We start from the raw sequence: 18745 nt of genomic DNA, 5'->3' as shown, positions 1-18745 counted from the left end.
CAGAGGATTAAGCTTTGCTACTACAATGAGACCTGCTTTATAAAAATAACCCTTATAATGATATGGCCTGTTGCCGAGACCCTCCTACAGCAGATCCTGTCCTTGTTGGGGACAAAACAAGCCTTAGCACCATGCCAACATAACAGCTGCCAAAAATGAATTCTTCCTGATTCTGGAGAACCATCACTCCATTTCTCCACCAAGGTAGCTAACTCTCTCTGTTGTGACCATGTTTCTTATACAAATATTTTATACAACTTTAATTAAACAGTTGTTTTAGCACAGTGGATGCCATCTCTGTCACACTGGTAAGGAAGACTTTATTTCTAAAAGAAATTGGAAATACGGATTTATAGACTGACCAAAATAATCTTCTCTCTCAGTTTTCTATATTATTTAATTCTATTTTTCTAGAACTTTGAGGGGCTACAGAGAATATAAGAAGGACAAAATATCCCTGCTTTCATGACACTTAAAGTAATATTAAGGAGAGAATATTAACAGAGCTTAAAATAATCTGAAAACACTTAGCAGATGGAAATACAGTCTACAGTACCATCTGCTACAGACTTCATTTCCTAATGATCTTTCTCCTACAATACCCATGAGGTGAGACAAGATGAGTCTACAGTAGCCAATCACAGACATCCTTCTTAGCAGATCCCCCTCCCACCCCCAGCCCCAATAGTATGTGTAATAAACCGCTGTCTCATGGAATTAAAGTATACAGTTGATACAGTAACAGTGAACATACCCTTGAGCATGCCAGATATGGCTGGCTCAGCCAAAGCCAATGCCTGACTACATAAACTGCTTTGAGCTGTGTTTTGTTTTGTTTTGTTTCTCAAGACTGACTTCTATAAGCTCTGTTCATGTACCAAAATAAATAGTAAGTAGCTGACAAGGGTATCCTGGAAAGGTCCAGTGATTTCGATTGTTACAAAGCTTCTAACATATAGAACTAGTTCCTAATTTTTATAATCAACTATTAATGTTATCTCAGACTGGTTCATTTACAATTTGAGACATGCGGTAGCCTAGTTTGAATGAATTACTGGAGGAATCAGCAATAACTAAAAAATACAAATTCACGTTCAAAGGGCATGTATTTTAAAGATCTGAAACAGCACAGAAGATAAGAAGGAAAGGTGTCAGTCTGATAGAGACAGATAGGTAACAGCTTTTACTTGGCTTACCAGACAGACTCATATCTGACCTTAAGCTGGGCATTTTCGGGAAAGGATACACTGTAGTTTATAAAGTGTATATCTTAACAGAAGGAGCTAAACTAGATGACCAAAAAACTCTATAATTTTAAGCAAAGGAAAACATATGACACAAGTCAGAGAGATTCCCTTGGATAAAGTAAAAAGAGCATGATTTATGTGTTCAATCTATAATGGTTTTGAAGAATATCTGGCTTTGACCTTTACAACATTTACATCAAAAATAAATGTAGTGTCTATACCTCCCTATCTTCAGTTATATAAACTCATAATTCAAGCTACTTTGGGAACACTTAGTTATTAACAGATTTTCTTGGTTTTAAATTCTCCCCATAACTAGTTTTGCCTGTACTGACTAACTGAAGTATCAAAATTTTCTTCTGCTATCAGAAGTATTAAAAAAACCTATAAAATTTATCTTCTAAAAGTTATGAGCATAAGCATAAACACAATGATAGTTTCACAAGTCAAAAAGCAAAACAAAATATATAACTATAACTAGAAGAAGTGAGTGAAATTGTTTAATGTAAGAAAAACAAAATGTAGTGTTATTACAGGACAACAAGAGCCAACCCATAATATCCCAAGGCTTTCAAAAAGCCTTTTATATCTTTATTTTGTAACACACTTCTGGCAATCAAATAACACCCAAATAAATCAATATTTCATATAACTTTAAAGGAGTATGCTCTGGATTAATACTTATCTCAGAGAGATGAAGGAGGAGAAGGATGAAGGAAAGGAAGAAGGGAGGAAGAGGAGAGACGGGGAGAAGGAAGTGGAGTGGGAAGAGAAGAAAACATGAGAAAGGAGAAAAATAAATGAGAAGCGATAAAAATGATGCCATGTAAAATAAAAGTTCAATACATCTTATTTAAAGAAGAATAAGAATATATTTTATTATGAGAACAAATATTAAAGGAAGATGAATTATTAATATTCTAACTAAGGGGTGGGGGTGGGGGAGCAGGTAGAAACCCCAAAAAAAGCAACAGAACTAGGCCTACTGACCTAAGAATGAGATCACTGTGGAACCACCTGCTTTTCTCGAGGAAGGAAAACTTAATCTCTATGAGTAATATAGATGGCTGGAAGATAATGCAGAACAGGGAAATACACTTCCACCAAGGAGTAGATAGTTATTAATCAAAGAAAAATCATTTAAAAAATTAAATATTCTGAGTTCAAGACAAAAAATGTGAGGTTAACAGATATTAACATGGCAACTACATGGAATTCGGCAACTTTAAAAAGTAAACAGCAAACTACGTCTGAAAATCTAGACAGATTATATCATAGTAAGTATTCCTAAATAAACGCCTGATAGCTCTTTGAAATTTGACATTCAGAAGGGCTTGCTTTGTATCTAAAAATGACTGGAATTCTTATAGAATGTTACTACTACTAATGGAACTTAAATAGCCAAGGCAGTTGACATATTTAGAGTGAGACAGAGTGGTCATGCTCATTCTTATAGGAATTATAATATTCTTGAATATTATATTAAGAAATTAATATAATTATAAATTAATATACATAATACATATTTCAAAAAAAATCCTAAGAGGAAATCTAAACTAGTTTACAAAATGCAAATCTAAATAATTCATTTTTTATTATAGTCAACTCTTATGGAATAGATTACCTGATGTACAGATTAGTCATGGAAAATATGTCAACTTAATAAAATGTTTAGAATTACCATGACCCAGAAGGAAATCCTTATTAGATGTGCCTAACATCTGAAACTATATAGTTACCAAAGACTCACCCACTGACACCACTACAACTTTGAAACTTTCCTCCTGTCACTAAGACTATGGCACTTCCCACCTTTAGCCAAAGTACATCCCCAGAACAAGGCAATGATTTCAGATTTCTACACAAAAAGTAGTTGAGGAAGAGGAGGAAAAAAGGAAGGATCTTTTAATTGTCCAATCTGTCTTGCTGTGAGAATTAAATGAGTTAATATACACAAAGGGTTTAGAAGAGTGCATCTGGCACACAGCAAGCATTCAGTAACACTGACTATTTCCCTCACACAAAAACAGAGTTTTACAAAAGTCCTGGTTTCCATAAACTATCTAGGAAGAATAAATAGCCCATATTTGGTAAGCTTGTGGTTGATCTATTCAGGGTCAGTGCCTTGCCAATGCTCTTCAAGGCCCATTAGCATTAATTACAATAGCTACTTGGGTGGTCATTAACATCAGTGATTTTGTGAAGCTTTTTTTAAAATGAACTTCATAAATGTCAAGCACCAGTTTTGCTGTTTTGAAACAACAGCTAACTTCTTTTCATGCTGGCTGCTTATACATTTCATTCCATAATACAAGTACCACCAGATAAAGCCTATTCAATTAGTTGACCTTTTCTTTGGGAAGTTACTCAGGTTATGTCTAAAAAGAAAATCTCAATGATTTCATTTCTAATATATAATTCCATTTCAGAAAGGAAATAAACATATTAAATCCATATAAATCCATAAATCCATAAATAAACATATTAAATTGATAATACAACCTTCCTTAACACTAATTTCGATATAAAACAGTTGGTGGTTGCCTTCCATCCTTCACGACAGGCTCCCCCAGTGATTCCATCCATCTTATAATAACATGACTCTGTTTAATGGCATCCCACACTTTACCCAACTGAATATTTGTGGTTCCATTGTGTTCCATTGTGTTAAGGTAGATTTTACCCTATCAGAAACTGACACCAAATATTCTTAAGTTTGAATACCGCATAAAGGAATTTACTTTGACTCTCAAGTTGAGTTAGTATTACCTGAAAATGTATTGCATTGTTCCTGCTCTCCAAAACTGACCAGCCCACTCTTCCTATTTTCCTTTAATTGCTACTGTAATTTCTCACAGTCTTAGGATATCTGCTTGCGTAAAACAGATATTAACAGGTATTTCAGTTAGTTCACATACAGTGTATTTTTCATTTCAGGGATAGTACTTAATGATTCATCAGTTGCATATAACACCCAATGCTCATTACTCCTTAATGCCCATCACCCAATTACCCCATCCCCCACCACCTCCCCTCCAGCAACCCTCAGTTTGTTCCCTATTGTTAAGAGTCTCTTATGGTTTGCCTCCCTGTCTTGATCTTATTTTAGTTTTCCTTCCCTTCCCCTATGTTCATCTGTTTTGTTTCTTTTTTTTTTTTTTTTAAAGATTTTTATTTATTTATTTGACAGAGATAGAGACAGTCAGCGAGAGAGGGAACACAAGCAGGGGGAGTGGGACAGGAAGAAGCAGGCTCATAGCGGAGGAGCCTGATGTGGGGCTCGATCCCAGAACGCTGGGATCACGCCCTGAGCCGAAGGCAGACGCTTAACCACTGCGCCACCCAGGTGCCACCATCTGTTTTGTTTCTTAAATTCCACATATGAGTGAAATCATATGGTATTTGTCTTTCTCTGACTGATTTATTTCACTTAGCATAATACATTCTAGTTCCATCCATGTTGTTGCAAATGGCAAGATTTCATTCTTTTTGATGGCTAATATTCCATTGTATGTATATACCACATCTTCTTTATCTATTCCTCTGTCAATGGACATCTGGGCTCTTTCCATAGTTTGGCCATTGTGGACACTGCTGCTCTAAGCATTGGGATGCATGTGCCCCCTTTGAATCACTATTTTTGTGTCCTTTGGGTAAATATCTAGTAGTGCAATTGCTGTGTCGTAGTGTAGTTCTACTTTCAACTTTTTGAGGAACCTCCAAACTGTTTGCTGCACCAGTTTGCATTCCCATCAACAGGATGTTAACAGGTATTTTAAAAAGATACTAAAATCTGACTAAAATTATAAAATGAATTAGAGGATCATTAAAAAGAACATTCTATTAAAAATGTTAATAAAGCATTAATGTGAATAAAGCATTTGGAATTTCACACAAAGTTGATGAGTTTAAGATCAAGAACCTCTAAAAGAAAATGTCATTTGTGAATGAAGACCATATAATGCTGTTTATTATTTCAAATATATAATCTAAATACTTAAATTTAAGTGTTAGAAGGGCAACAAAATAATTTAAAAAAATTTTTCCAGAAGCAGTAAGCTAATTAGTTTTTCCAATAATTTTCATGTCCAAAACAGACAAATTAAGGAAATCCACCTGGGATAGTCCCCCCAGTTCTCTAATCTTCATATTACAGGACACAAAATGGATGGTAGTAACTATCACAGAATTGGTCAAATCATATAATTCAGTCAAAGAACTGGTATCCCAAAAAAATTATTTAGAAAGTGAGACTCTTTTTTTTCCACTTTTCTGCATCTAAATGTGGACACTGATAGTTAATATTACTTTTTTTAAAAAAAGGAAGAAAATACAAAATATGGAATAAGTTACAGGCATGATAATATTCAACACATTATTTACAATAAAGAAAAATAGATAACAGTATGTATTGGTAAATTTTGGTACTTGAAACTGAATTATTATGCCACAACTAAAAACTATAGTAATAAAATGTACCCAAGGGCACCTGGGTGGCTCAGTCAGTTAAGCTTCTGCGTTTGGCTCAGGTCGTGATCCCAGGGTCCTAAGATCAAGCCCCACGTCAGGCTCCCTGCTCAGTGTGGAGTCTGCTTCTCCCTCTCCCTCTGCCACTCCCCCTGCTGCGCACAAGCTCGCTCATTCTCTCTGTCAAATAAATAAATAAAAACCTTAAAAAAAAAAAAAGTACCTCACAACAGGGAAAATGTCCTGGTATAAGGTTACATAGCTTTTGGTGTAAAGTTAAAGGGGAAAAAAAGTAAGATTTTGTGTAAGCTATAATAATAACTATATTCAAGTACATGTAAAAATAGTCTAAGGTATTTCCTCTTCTCGAAACATGAATAGTTATATTACAGCAATGGCAATCAATAGGTGAGAGTTTGCTTCTCTGAATTGCCTACGATTTCTGCAATGTTGTTAAACTGCTTTATAATTATAAAACCTATACCTGCATTTTTTAAAATTTAAACAGAAAGGAAATACAAAGGGCGCTAGAAAAAAATGGCATAAACTTAAAACTTCATAACCTTCAGAAATTTGTCAACCTAAGCATTTAAGAACTTCATCTCTTATAATATTTGTGTCATCAGAATATTGTGTGATGGACGTGAGGATAAGCTACAATTTGTTTAATGCTTATAGTTAACTATGTATAACTAATAATTGTTATGTAAGTGTTTGATGATTCTGTGAAAAAACATTAACTCATATCACTACATTATACTAATTATTCTGTGAACCAAGGTTGGGCTTTTCCAGTCAAGTTCTATGAATTTTTCCAATGCATTTACTGTCTGCAATTCTAGCAGCTGCTCTTACGTGGTACCTGTTAATGGGAGCCAAGGCCCAGATGAAGACAAGATGTACAGCATACGATACTACAATTCTATAAACAAAAGACTATTTTATCAACAATCATCATAGCAAAATGTAGCTAACTATTCACTGTAAGATATGCTTTACTATGTAAGGAATAAAATTTTTAAAAATACAAACAATTCTCTAACACATATTTAACCTTTATTTTTTGACAGTAAGTTCTTATAAAGATCTGCAACTGATATCCTAGAAGGTAACAGCCTAGAATTTCTTCTGTTCACTGCTTCTGCTTATTCTTGCCTTCTATGGCCATTTATGACTTCCAGGCTTCAGAGCTTGGTATGACATCTTTTAACTATTTTCCTAGAAGACTTCTACTCATCCTTCAACCCAAACTCAAATATTATTTCCTTTGTGAAGCCTCCCTTGATCACCCAAGCAACATCTTCCTCCAAACCTGTCACAGAGCTTGAGGCAGGTGGACCTAGGTATAGTACATTTTTAGACCACTAACACGTATATTTTATGAGCCAGCAAAACTGGTCTATGACCAGGATTAAATCAGCCTATAAAGCCAGCCAGTTCTTCACAGGCCAAGATCTGGCAGAGTCAGGCTCACAATTTTCCACAGTAACTCTTAAACAGATACAGGACTTGGTAGCTACCTTAGCTGTCTTTGGTGTCCTTGGCCAAACAAGAACAATCTGAATATATAAATAAAGGGGGTATTGCACTAAACCAGTGGCAAAGTTAGCATTCTTGTAGCTTACAAAAAGTTTGCAAATTAACTAACCAAACGAATCAACCGCTGTGGAAGGCTGTTGTTAAAGCAATATGTCCATAATGCCTCTAAGAAAGATATAAACTTTTCAACAACACTAACAGTAACAATAGTAATAGCAGCAAATAACTTATGGAGTGCTACTTTGAGACAGACACTATCCTAAGCACTTTAAGGATAATAAATTCACTTAATGCTCAACCCCATGTACGGAAGATAAAACAGAGGCACACAGATACAAAATAATTTGCCCAAAGTCATACAGCTAGTGAATGGCAGAGCCTGGATACAAGCCTGCATTGTCTGAGTCCAGAGTCTATACTGTACATTTTACGGCCTAATAACTGAAAGAAAAATGTAATGTTTTTTAAGCCTGGAGAAAAGACACAATGGTGAACTCATGACCATGTCCTATACTCTCAAAAAAGAGAATGATTTCACATAGTAGGAAATACACTAAGCTCCAGCACATGCACACCCCCACTCATTCCCCACTCTTCCTTCTCACATACAACTAAAGCCAGAATGTCAGGAAACAATATGAACTATAACAAAATCTGACAATTTCTACTGTACTTTGTAAAAAATGCTGGTCATAACCCAAAAAGGGCCTCACAATGCAGTCTGGAAAACGTTGCACTAACCCCAGGATCAGCTTTACTATGCAACCATCTATTCTGAAAGAAGATATAAACAAGATACAGATTATTGTTGTGGGCTTAAGATAACTAAAGCTAGGGAGGGGATGTGGTATAATGGAGCCAGACAAGAGTTAACAATCCCTACTCCTCCCCTAATGATCTAGCAAGTCACTTCCTTCTTCAACCCAATGCTGGGATGATTGAGTAAGACACAATATATAAAGCTTCTGGCCAATAACATATATAAAGGGATATTTTCTTCCCCCCACACCAACTCTTGGAGTTTATATCTGTTGGTTTAAAGTAACTTTCATAAAGCAGAAGTTGGGTTATTTTGGAATAGGAAAGGATACAAAAATTGTAACTGTAACTTATTGAAGACTCAAGCACCATCCTATCCAGAAAAAAATTTTCTTTCCAAAGTGAGTCTGAGCTAACTTCCAGGCTGAAAAGTACCCACAGGAAAACTCTGTTCTTGCATTATGGGGATCTGTGTCCCTTAGCAAAGAGGGCTTCATGTTCCTCTGAAGAAACAATCCAGAATGAGCTACCCCCATCCCTTTGCTGTGAAACGTAGTGTTATAAGACACTGGAAGCACCCAGGAGAGAAAGCACCATGTTGTACTTTTTTCTGTGCATTCAGCTCAAAACATGGTACCTAACGCAGGGTCTGACATAAAATAATAGATGTAAAATAAATGTTTGCTAAGCTTAAGTGAAGAAAATTTTTCAGGTCTGGCCTAAGGAGAAAAGGTCCACCAAATGCAAAGCTATATCATGTTTCATTTCTGTACGACTCCCTTTTTGCCTCTTCTTCCTACATTTCCACAGTACATATTTTACACCACCCACTGTTTTCACTCTGCCTTGCCTAACGAAAATCTATTTAGCATTAACTTACTTCTCTGTAGTTTTGTAATTGTTCTTCATATAGATAACTGGTATTTCTTGAAAGGCCAGAAATAAAATTAATGTACTCAAAGACCTTTTTTTATTTACTTTTTTTTTAAAGATTTATTCATTTATTTGAGGGAGAGAGCAGGGGGAGGGGCAGAGGGAGAGGAAGAGAATCTCAAGCAGACTCCAGGCTGAGCACAGAGCCAGGGACGGGGCTCAATTCCAGGACCCCAAGATCAAGATCACAACCTGAGCCAAAACCAAAAGTCAGATGCTCAACTGGAGCCATCTAGGCGCCCTGATTTTTTTTTTAAATTTTTTAAAAGAATATTAATAAATTCATTACATGTTAGTGTGTTTTCATGAAAAAATATGAAAACCAAAATAGGTCTCATGAATATATAACAATGTTTTCCAAAACAAACAAAAATAGTAAGAAATGCAGCACTGTTCTACAGTTTTGCAAATCACTTTAAAGTGTGGCTTAATAGAGGACAGTACTTAATACTTCTGCATTCAGTCTGTCACATATGTTGTTCTGGTTAAATCACAAGAAGGAAATCAACCCATCACACAGATGTGTAGTGCGGAAAAAGAGCATTTTAATAGTTCTTTCATGTAATTGTGGATATTTTTGATACTACGCCAAAACTCAACAAGAAGTAGTTTCTTAAAAGTTAGTTGCAGTGCAGAGCCTAAAACCATGACAATTTTCATACTCTTATATTAAAATCTATAGGTCTATCATATATTCTGAATGGAACCTTTAGCTGTGCACGATTTTATAACACCATGCACTGAAACTAACTCTGGTCATTTTCCGAAACTAATGTGGCACCTGGTGTGTGAACTATATATCAATAAAAAAATGAAAAAAAGAAAAATACTGGTCAATGGGTTATGCAAGTCCTCAAAATGTTGATACATTTCATTGTACAATTGGAAAAAAAAGCACACATTAATGTGATAACCAATCTCATTATAAAAAACAAACCATTAAGTACTAAGAAGCTGTCAAGCTCAAAGGAATATTTACGAAGTTCTAAATTTTACAGCTCAAACTGTATCATTGGACACAAATACTAACAACTGGTTTCCTTAAAATGACAAGTGACTTCATTTTTTTAAGATTTATTTATTTATTTGAGAGAGAGAGAGAGATAGAGAGAGACAGGGGGCGGGGGAAGAGAGAGAGAGAGAGAGAGAGAGAGAGGGCATACAAATGTAAGTGGGATATGGGGCAGAGGGAAAGGGAGAGAATCCCCAAGCAGACTCCCTGGTGAGCACAGAGACTGACATGGGGCTTGATCCCAAGACCCCAAGATTATGACCTGAGCCAAAATCAAGAGTTGATGCTTAACTGACCAAGCCACCCAGTCACCCCGACTTCATTCACTTTTTTGATAAACTGTCTACCAAATGTCCAGCATTAATAACCATAATTTGTCCGTCAAAGGTTCTTTCAAGTAAAACTGATGTTTGTTCCATGAAAAAACAGCAGTTACCTCACAACTGAGTCATGCAAGTGCTTCTCCTCCAGACAGCCATCACACTCTGATATGCACATAAGTGCTTCATATGCCCCTCCCATTTTGTCACACAGAATAATAAAGAGGTACTCAAGGGTTGAGATTTAATAAAACTACTAATTTTTACTGCTTCATGAAAGACATTCTTAAGTGAAACTAGCTTTTTAAAAAAAAATTATGAGTGTGTGGCAGTAAATACAATGATTACTATTGCCACTGCCTTGATTAAAGCCAAGATGCCAGCAGTTTCACCCACCATTGCTTTGGTGTCATCAGCGCAAATGCTGACACAGTAAAAACGTCAAATTATGCCTTAGTGTTGCTATGGAAATAGTTTTGACCTTGTGGACCAGCTGAAAGAATCTCAAAGATCTCCAAAGGTCCGTGGATCACACTATGAAAGTTGTTGTTGCAAAACACTATTTCATTCACCATTATCTCCCATGTGATATGTTTACATTAGAGAATTTGCCACATATATTTTGTTATCCAATGGCCAACCATAGTAAGTACATTCTAATTGAGATGTCAGTTTCCTAGACCAAGAGAAATTATGTGAAAAGGGCTCCAAAAGATTTTCGTAACTGTGGGTTGAGGTGCTTGCTCTGCCACTGGCTAACTATCTATGTGACCTTGGGAAAGTCACTTTTCTGAGCATCAATTTTTCTATCAGCAACAGTAGGTAAGAGCTGGTCTAGCTCAGTGATTCTCACACCTCAGGGGTGGGTGGCATATGGATGAAGATCAGATTCACTACAGATGATGAACAGTGTTACTGATGGGAGTATGTTTCATATTTGAAAAATCTCCAGGCAGAAAAAAGAACCACTAACCTAGCAATATGAAAGCCATTCATCTCATAAAATTTTTAGAATATGGTTATAACTGCCCCCACCTTTGTCCATCCAATTTACTCTCCATAGAGATGCTAGAGTAATTTTTTTAATGTAAATCTGATTGTCTTACTGCCCCACTTAAAATCCTTTAACCTCTTGTGTGTAGTTGCCCTTGGAATAAAATCCAAATGTGTCCAAAATAGTCTATAAAGCCCTGCATGGTTTGGCCTCCACCTACTTCAGCAAATTCATCTCATGCTGCTCTCCTTGCTCTACTTTAGTGATACTGGCTTCTCTCAGTTCCCACAAGAGGCATTTCAATGTAATCTCTTCTCTGTCTAGGATGGCATCCTCTTCTCTCTGCCTACCAATAATCATTCACCTTTCGTATTCTCAGCTTAAACATTATGCCCTCAGAGAAGTACTTACTGACTCTCCAGTCTACTTTAGGTCTTCCTTATATATTGCTCCTTCATAGAACTTAACATATTTTTAATTATTCAGTTATTTACTTTTGTTTGCTTAATTGTTAATTATTATGTAAGTATTTTCACTATATTATAAATTCTACAAGAGCAAGAACTACTTCATTTATCCAGTTTGTTGAGGTCAAGCACATAGTAGGTTGTCAATAAATGTTTGCTGGTTAATAGACAAAATGGTTCTACAAGAACAAAATAGAATTAAGGGTATTAAAACCTGTTTATCTGCAAAGGATATATTTTCCTGTGGAAAAAAAATTAACTACATGATGGGTTATGAAAAAGAATTATAATCTGCAGGCTATTTGGGACATATAAGTAAGACTGCCTAAGTAAGATAAAGAATGCTAACTACAGCCATAGTTATGTGGTATAAACCAGAAGCTGCCCTACCTCTGCCCAATTCTAATATAGAGATAAATCTCTGTAACCAAATTTTTGTTAGAATATTATCAGTGAACCTCATTTCCTCCATGAAGACACAGCTATTGACTGATATCGCAAGACTTAAGTAACCATATGAAGTGCTGTTAAACAAGTCTGTGCCAGTTGTATTTGTTGACAGATTAGTACAGCTTTCCAAAAATATCATTTGTTTTATTCTAACTAATAGAACCAGTTCATTGTGGCCCGTAATTAGTAATTTATGAGATCTTTCTATTTTATAGTCTATCTTATTACTATTATAATAATGGAAAAGTACTATCAAGGGAAGAGTTATTTCCACTTGGAGCACTTCTTAAAAAACAGCAACAAAAGCTAACATTTTCATCAAGGCAGATTTTAAAACTATTATCACAAGAAAGGATAGTTTATAAGACAAAAATAGCTTTACAATGTCATGTAAACTTGGAAGATTTAGAAAGAGGCAACTGAAAAGGGCAAATCATTATTCACACTTCCTTGCAAAGTTCCTGTTAACCTGCCACCCTAACTTCATGAACTCTGTCAATACGAAACTGAAAAGATGAGGTGACAATTTTTTCGAAGTTGGAAATGGATTCAACAGGCTTATCTGGCATTATAGCAAAGATTCAGAAACATGATACATATAAATTTGCCATGTAGTTACAGAAACTTAAGAAAGAAATGGAAAGGATAATTTAAAAAAGAAAGATCACTTATTGTAACCAAGTCTTTCAGGAAATGTTGGAGAGTCAAAACAAAGAAACATTTTAAGTTTAATTACAAGTTTTAACGTTTCTAAAATGCATAATATGGAAACACCTTTAATCTCATTCCTGTAACTACATTCAATTCATCAATTTTCACAGGAATAACATTCTTCTTCATTTACAACTACTCCATAAATGGCCAACAAGGTCACCACACACAACAAGAGTACTTGTATATTAGTCATACATACAAACTCATTTAGTCACACGTGGAATGGACTGGTTGTACTGATGCGACCTTGCTTGACCTAGAAATCCCCAGAAGAAATTCAAGCTACTATCGCACTCATTAACCGAAGGATACCAGGAAACAAGCACAGCCTTCAATATTGGAGACGTCCACACTGTTCTTTAAAAATAAATATATAAATGAATAAATAAATATCTTAAAAACTGAATTGATGTAACAGAGACATACTGAGGAAATTAATGATGGTTTCATATCAACTTTAAGATAAAGAAAGAAAATAAAGTATCCTTCACAGTTACAATTCCTATATTACTGTTCAGTACTTATGTTCCTATAGCCAAAATAAGTTACTACTTAAACTGGGAAAAGTGTACAAATAAGACATAAGAAACTTGGACTTACTCAAACATTTTTGAAGGTGTGAACATTTTAAACTGGTTCACTATGGCAATATAGTACACCTGAGCAACATTCTGTATAAAAGTTATATAAACTTACATCAAGGATAATGTGACATTTAATTCCTAGAGATATGATGTAAAGTTTTATACTATAAACATATGCTAAAAAACATACCTACGGAAGTTGAAGGTACCAGGAAAATTATAAATCAAAGGCTATTCAAGTATAATAGAAGCTTGAAAATTAAAATATACACAAAATTAAAATGCTTAAATTATAAATAACTCTTGCCTATTCAGTAAACTCAACTTCCCTAGTAATATTTTGTTAGCTTATTTTGTTACAGAATATAAATGACATTATATTTCAATTTTTAAGAAAGGATATGACTAAGAATTCTACATCCATTTCATCAATAACACTGTAAGACTGTGTTCTAGTTTTTTGAAATATTACATATTAAGTTATTAGTGGACCAAATTATGTCACCGGTAAACACAGTAATATATAATTCATCTCTAAAGTCAAGCATGAAAATTCCCCTCTGCTGCTTGTGTTTATTACTTCAGACTAGCACCCAATTACTTTAAATCACCATAGAACCAATATATGGTAGAATTACAGTAGAATTACAACTGTTGAATCTCTAGGCTGTTTTTGATGTAGTATTTTCAAATTACTTCAAAATATCTGATTATATAAAGCCCTATTTTATGCTCTCAGCAATCTCTAAGGCAAAACTAGTTCTAGAGTTCCAAATATTGGATGGTTCTCAATAACTGTCAATTTCATTTTCCAATTAAAATATGTTTCCAGGGTTTTTAGTGTTAAAATATTATGGTGCACAATGGAAACTGAGAACACTGATATCTTTTTTTTTAAATGATTTTTTATTATATTGTGTTAGTCACCATACAGTACATCCCCGGATTCCGATGTAAAGTTCGATGCTTCATTAGTTGCGTATAACACCCAGTGCACCATGCAATACGTGCCCTCCTTACTACCCATCACCGGTCTATCCCAATCCCCCACCCCCCTCCCCTCTGAGGCCCTCAGTTTGTTTCTCAGAGTCCATAGTCTTTCATGTTTCATTCCCCCTTCTGATTACCCCCCCTTCTTTATCCCTTTCTTCCCCTACCGATCTTCCTTGTTCTTATGTTCCACAGGTGAGAGAAATCATATGATAATTGTCTTTTTCTGCTTGACTTATTTCACTTAGCATTATCTCCTCCAGTGCCATCCATGTTGCAGCAAATGTTGAGAATTCGTTCTTTCTGATAGCTGAGTAATATTCCATTGTATATATGGACCACAGCTTCTTAATCCATTCATCTGTTGAAGGGCATCTCGGCTCCTTCCACGATTTAGCTATTGTGGACAATGCTGCTATGAACATTGGGGTGCATATGGCCCTTCTCTTCACTACGTCTGTATCTTTGGGGTAAACACCCAGTAGTGCAATGGCTGGATCATAGGGTAGCTCAATTTTTAACTTTTTAAGGGACCTCCACACTGTTTTCCAGAGTGGCTGTACTAACTTGCATTCCCACCAACAATGTAGGAGGGATCCCCTTTCTCCACATCCTCTCCAGCAATTGTTGTTTCTTGACTTGTCTATTTTTGCCATTCTAACTGGCGTAAGGTGGTATCTCAGTGTGGTTTTGATTTGAATTTCCCTGATGGCTAATGATTTTGAACATTTTTTCATGTGTGTTAGCCATTTGTATGTCTTCATTGGAAAAGTGTCTAGAACACTGATATCTTTACACTTAAAAGAGATTACAAACAAAACACAAACAAAACCTAACCTTGGTCTCCTGTGTAACAAATTAACCCAGGTAAAAATTAACAAATAAAACTTCTATATTTAATCAAACATTATAAATGCAGACAAAACTCCAAAGATGACTGAACTAAAGGCAGCAACTTAAAACTGCAATGATCACACATTAATCTGAATGGCAATCTTTGGAGGACAACCACAACCATAAGCCCTAATTCTAAGTTCTAAATTTGACCTTTATTTAAAGTATCTGTCCTGGTAGCTCTGGAATTGGTTATTATTATTACTTTAAAATCTTAAGACTTTTTACCTAATGTGTGTTTCTCAATATAACAGAAATAAAATAGGGCTGAGTAAACACAAACTATTTTAAGAGGAACTTATACAAACCAAATTAATTTATGATAAAATTAAAAGAAGATGTACATATTTCTTCCATCTAGGCCTAGAGAGAAAGTTTGTCAATAGAAGCTAAATCAAATACCAAAATGTGAACATCTCAATTATAACAGTAATTTGAGAATAGATTCTCATTCTCAGAACTCATGAAGAAAAAGAGTTGCAGAAAGTGAGTAAATTTTGCCTTTTATCATAAGCATATTTCACCATTATCAGCAAGTTTGAATGGTAAAATTTTCAGGATTTAGGCTCCATTCCTAAATCCTAGTTAATTTTTCAACAAAGTTATGTTTCATGTAAAATTTGTGTTAACAAATGCTTTAAACTTATATATAGACAAATTTTTCATTATCCATACAATGAAAATAAAATCAAAGCTGTTAATTTTTTAAATGCTGGTAGCTATTGAAATAGATAGTTTTATAAAGCATCCTTATGGCTTTAAAATGAAAACCTATGAGAGTATATTAAAGAATAATTAGATGTAGATTTTAAAAATCAAAGAATTAAATTAGATAAAATACCAGATATTGCAGAAACATAACCTAAACACCATAGTTCCTCTTCTAATTGACACATAGCATTATATTTGTTTCAGATGTAAAACATAATGATTCGTTACTTGTATGCACTGCAAAATGATCACCACAATAGGTCTACTTAACACCTGAAAAGAGTACACTGTTTCTATGAGAAGCTCACCAAAAAAGAATCACTAAAAATATAACCACCACCTTACTTATTTGGCAGTATGGACAGTATGAAACTCCCAGAACCAGAAAGAAGAAAAAGTCTCCCAGCAGCCAAAGATGGCAAAACTTAATGTGCTAAAAACAACAACAAAATCATACACTCTACTAATTGCTTATTCCCTCTTCTTCTGCACAAATTCTAAAACGCTTGGACCACCCTAGCCCAGCCCCAGCCTACAGCTTATTGGAAACAAAGAACTGAGAGAAACTGAGGCACTTGTATAGGCCGTAAGCCTACACCAACAGCAACAAGAAGGAACAATTAACAGAAAGGAAAAACCAAAAAATGAAAGTAACTTTCAAGAACTCTAAAATCTGTAGATAGGACTACATATGCCAAGACTTTGTGAGGCATTTTATACCACAATGTAATAATTTATATATTATAAAGATGTTAAATTATATTCAAAACACTTATTAATAATATAGGAAGTTAATGTATTTTTTAAGTTTCCCCCCCCAAAAAAATAACAGAAAAAAATATTTTGAGTTACAGAAAAGTTTACTTTTCTGGGATCCATTTAAGTGAATCACTGTTTCTTAGAGAATTTTATAATTATATTTAGACAAGTTATTGATTATAAAAATTAAGTGAAATCTGTCTAGCAGCCTTCCAGCAAAGGCCTGTGAGATCCAATATGTCCCACACATGCTCTCAAAAGGGAGATGCTCATCAAGATGTGAGAGAAGCTACGAAAAACTTAAGACTGAAAATCATAGAGTCTTCAATCCAATTCAAACGATTCCAAGGCTACTCCTACACACGAACGCCAACTACGCACAAGGTTTTATACATTAAATCTAGATTACAATCTTGTGAATCAAGTATTACCCCATTTTATAGGAATCTGAGAGTCAGTGGTAAATTACTAGTCCCAGGTCATGACAAGGGGTGGAGTACCAAGTTGCTCTGAGTCTGGAAAGCGCATGCTGTTTCTATTATGCCATCCTAAAATTTGCCAAAAATTTTAATTGATATAGCTGAAACCAAATAAAAAATATTTATTATACTGAATTCCATCAAGAAAACAATGTACTAGGGGCAATCTTCATTTCCCAAAGTGCACTCCTGAAACACCAAACCCCCAGAGTGTAATAGGTGTTGTTGGCAATGGGAGAAAGATGGAGTTGTTTCAATACAGCTAGAAAATGCTGGTTTCTTCTTTTACTATAGTTCTCAGGATCTTTAACATACTTAGTCTTTGGCACCATGACTCTTCAAGTAGAGGACTAAGGAACACTTTCTCCATGGACACCCTACAGTTACTAACATTCCCAAGAACACACCTGGGAAATCCTGCTACATATAATCCAGTGCAGACAATCCTGAATAATAGGTTCTCACAACCTAAGTCAGCACTGATGTGTCAAAACTTAAAATATACTGAAAAACTGTCCAAGAAAAAACTTGATCAAAGTAGAATACAACTAACTATAATTCTCATGACTCTTAATACTCCATCTTATATTCAACTTATAGAGACAAAAAGGTGGGAGAGGGATAGATGTGTAGGACTGCTGCAATACTGACTCCATCTTTGGCCCAACATGTCCCAAGTTCATGTGTGCCCTGGCCGGAATGCAGGAAGCTTATTCTGATCCTCCCTAAAGTTGTTTAGATAACTAGTAGAGATAACATAGTTTCTGCCCCTCCCTCCCCTCTGGCACACAAATGGCGCCACTTTAGATAACTACCCTTTGACCTCACCAAAACACAATAAAATCTGTGGATTAAGGTCCAGGCTTTGCAGAGAATAGCTGCATAGCAACTGGATTGCCATGCATCTGATCCCCCCTTGTCAGTAAGTTACCCTAAATAAATCTCGGTGTAAATGATATGAAGTGGCTTGCTTTGTTTTTTTCAGTCTCAATGTGCCTTCTCAGTGTGGAGGACCCTTTCCTGTCCCTCCTCCACCTTCTAACAGGATAACATCCAAATAAGCCAATATCAAGAAGATCCTGCCAACTTTTATTGTGAAAAGCTTCAAAGCTACAAGCAAGTTAAAAGAGCAGTACAATAAAGACCATATATCCTTTCCAATGGACACCATATACCATAACATTTTGTCACATCTGTATTCTCATTCTCTCACTTTCCATATATATGTATATCCATATATACATATAAATACATATACATATACCACACACACAAGCATACTTTATTTTTGTTACACCATTTTAAAGTAAGTTGCGGAGTTAAGATGGCGGAGGAGTAGGAGACACCGTTTTCAGCCGGTCCTCCGAGTCGAGCTGGATAGGTACCAGACCAGCCTAAACAACCACGGAACCAGCCTGAGACGCAG

General features: G+C 35.3%; 1 protein-coding gene across 2 annotated transcripts in view; it reads right to left on the bottom strand.

Moving 5' to 3' along the window:
• WDR70 (WD repeat domain 70) overlaps positions 1 to 18745 on the bottom strand; it is a 299029-nt gene that overhangs the window by 143904 nt on the left and 136380 nt on the right. The gene's annotated exons all lie outside the window — the stretch shown is intronic.

The sequence above is a fragment of the Ursus arctos genome, unplaced genomic scaffold, assembly GCF_023065955.2.
Source record: "Ursus arctos isolate Adak ecotype North America unplaced genomic scaffold, UrsArc2.0 scaffold_15, whole genome shotgun sequence".
In the NCBI taxonomy this organism is placed as follows: domain Eukaryota; kingdom Metazoa; phylum Chordata; class Mammalia; order Carnivora; family Ursidae; genus Ursus; species Ursus arctos.
The sequence above is the reverse complement of the archived record's forward strand: the minus strand, read 5'-3'. Positions and strand labels throughout refer to the sequence as shown.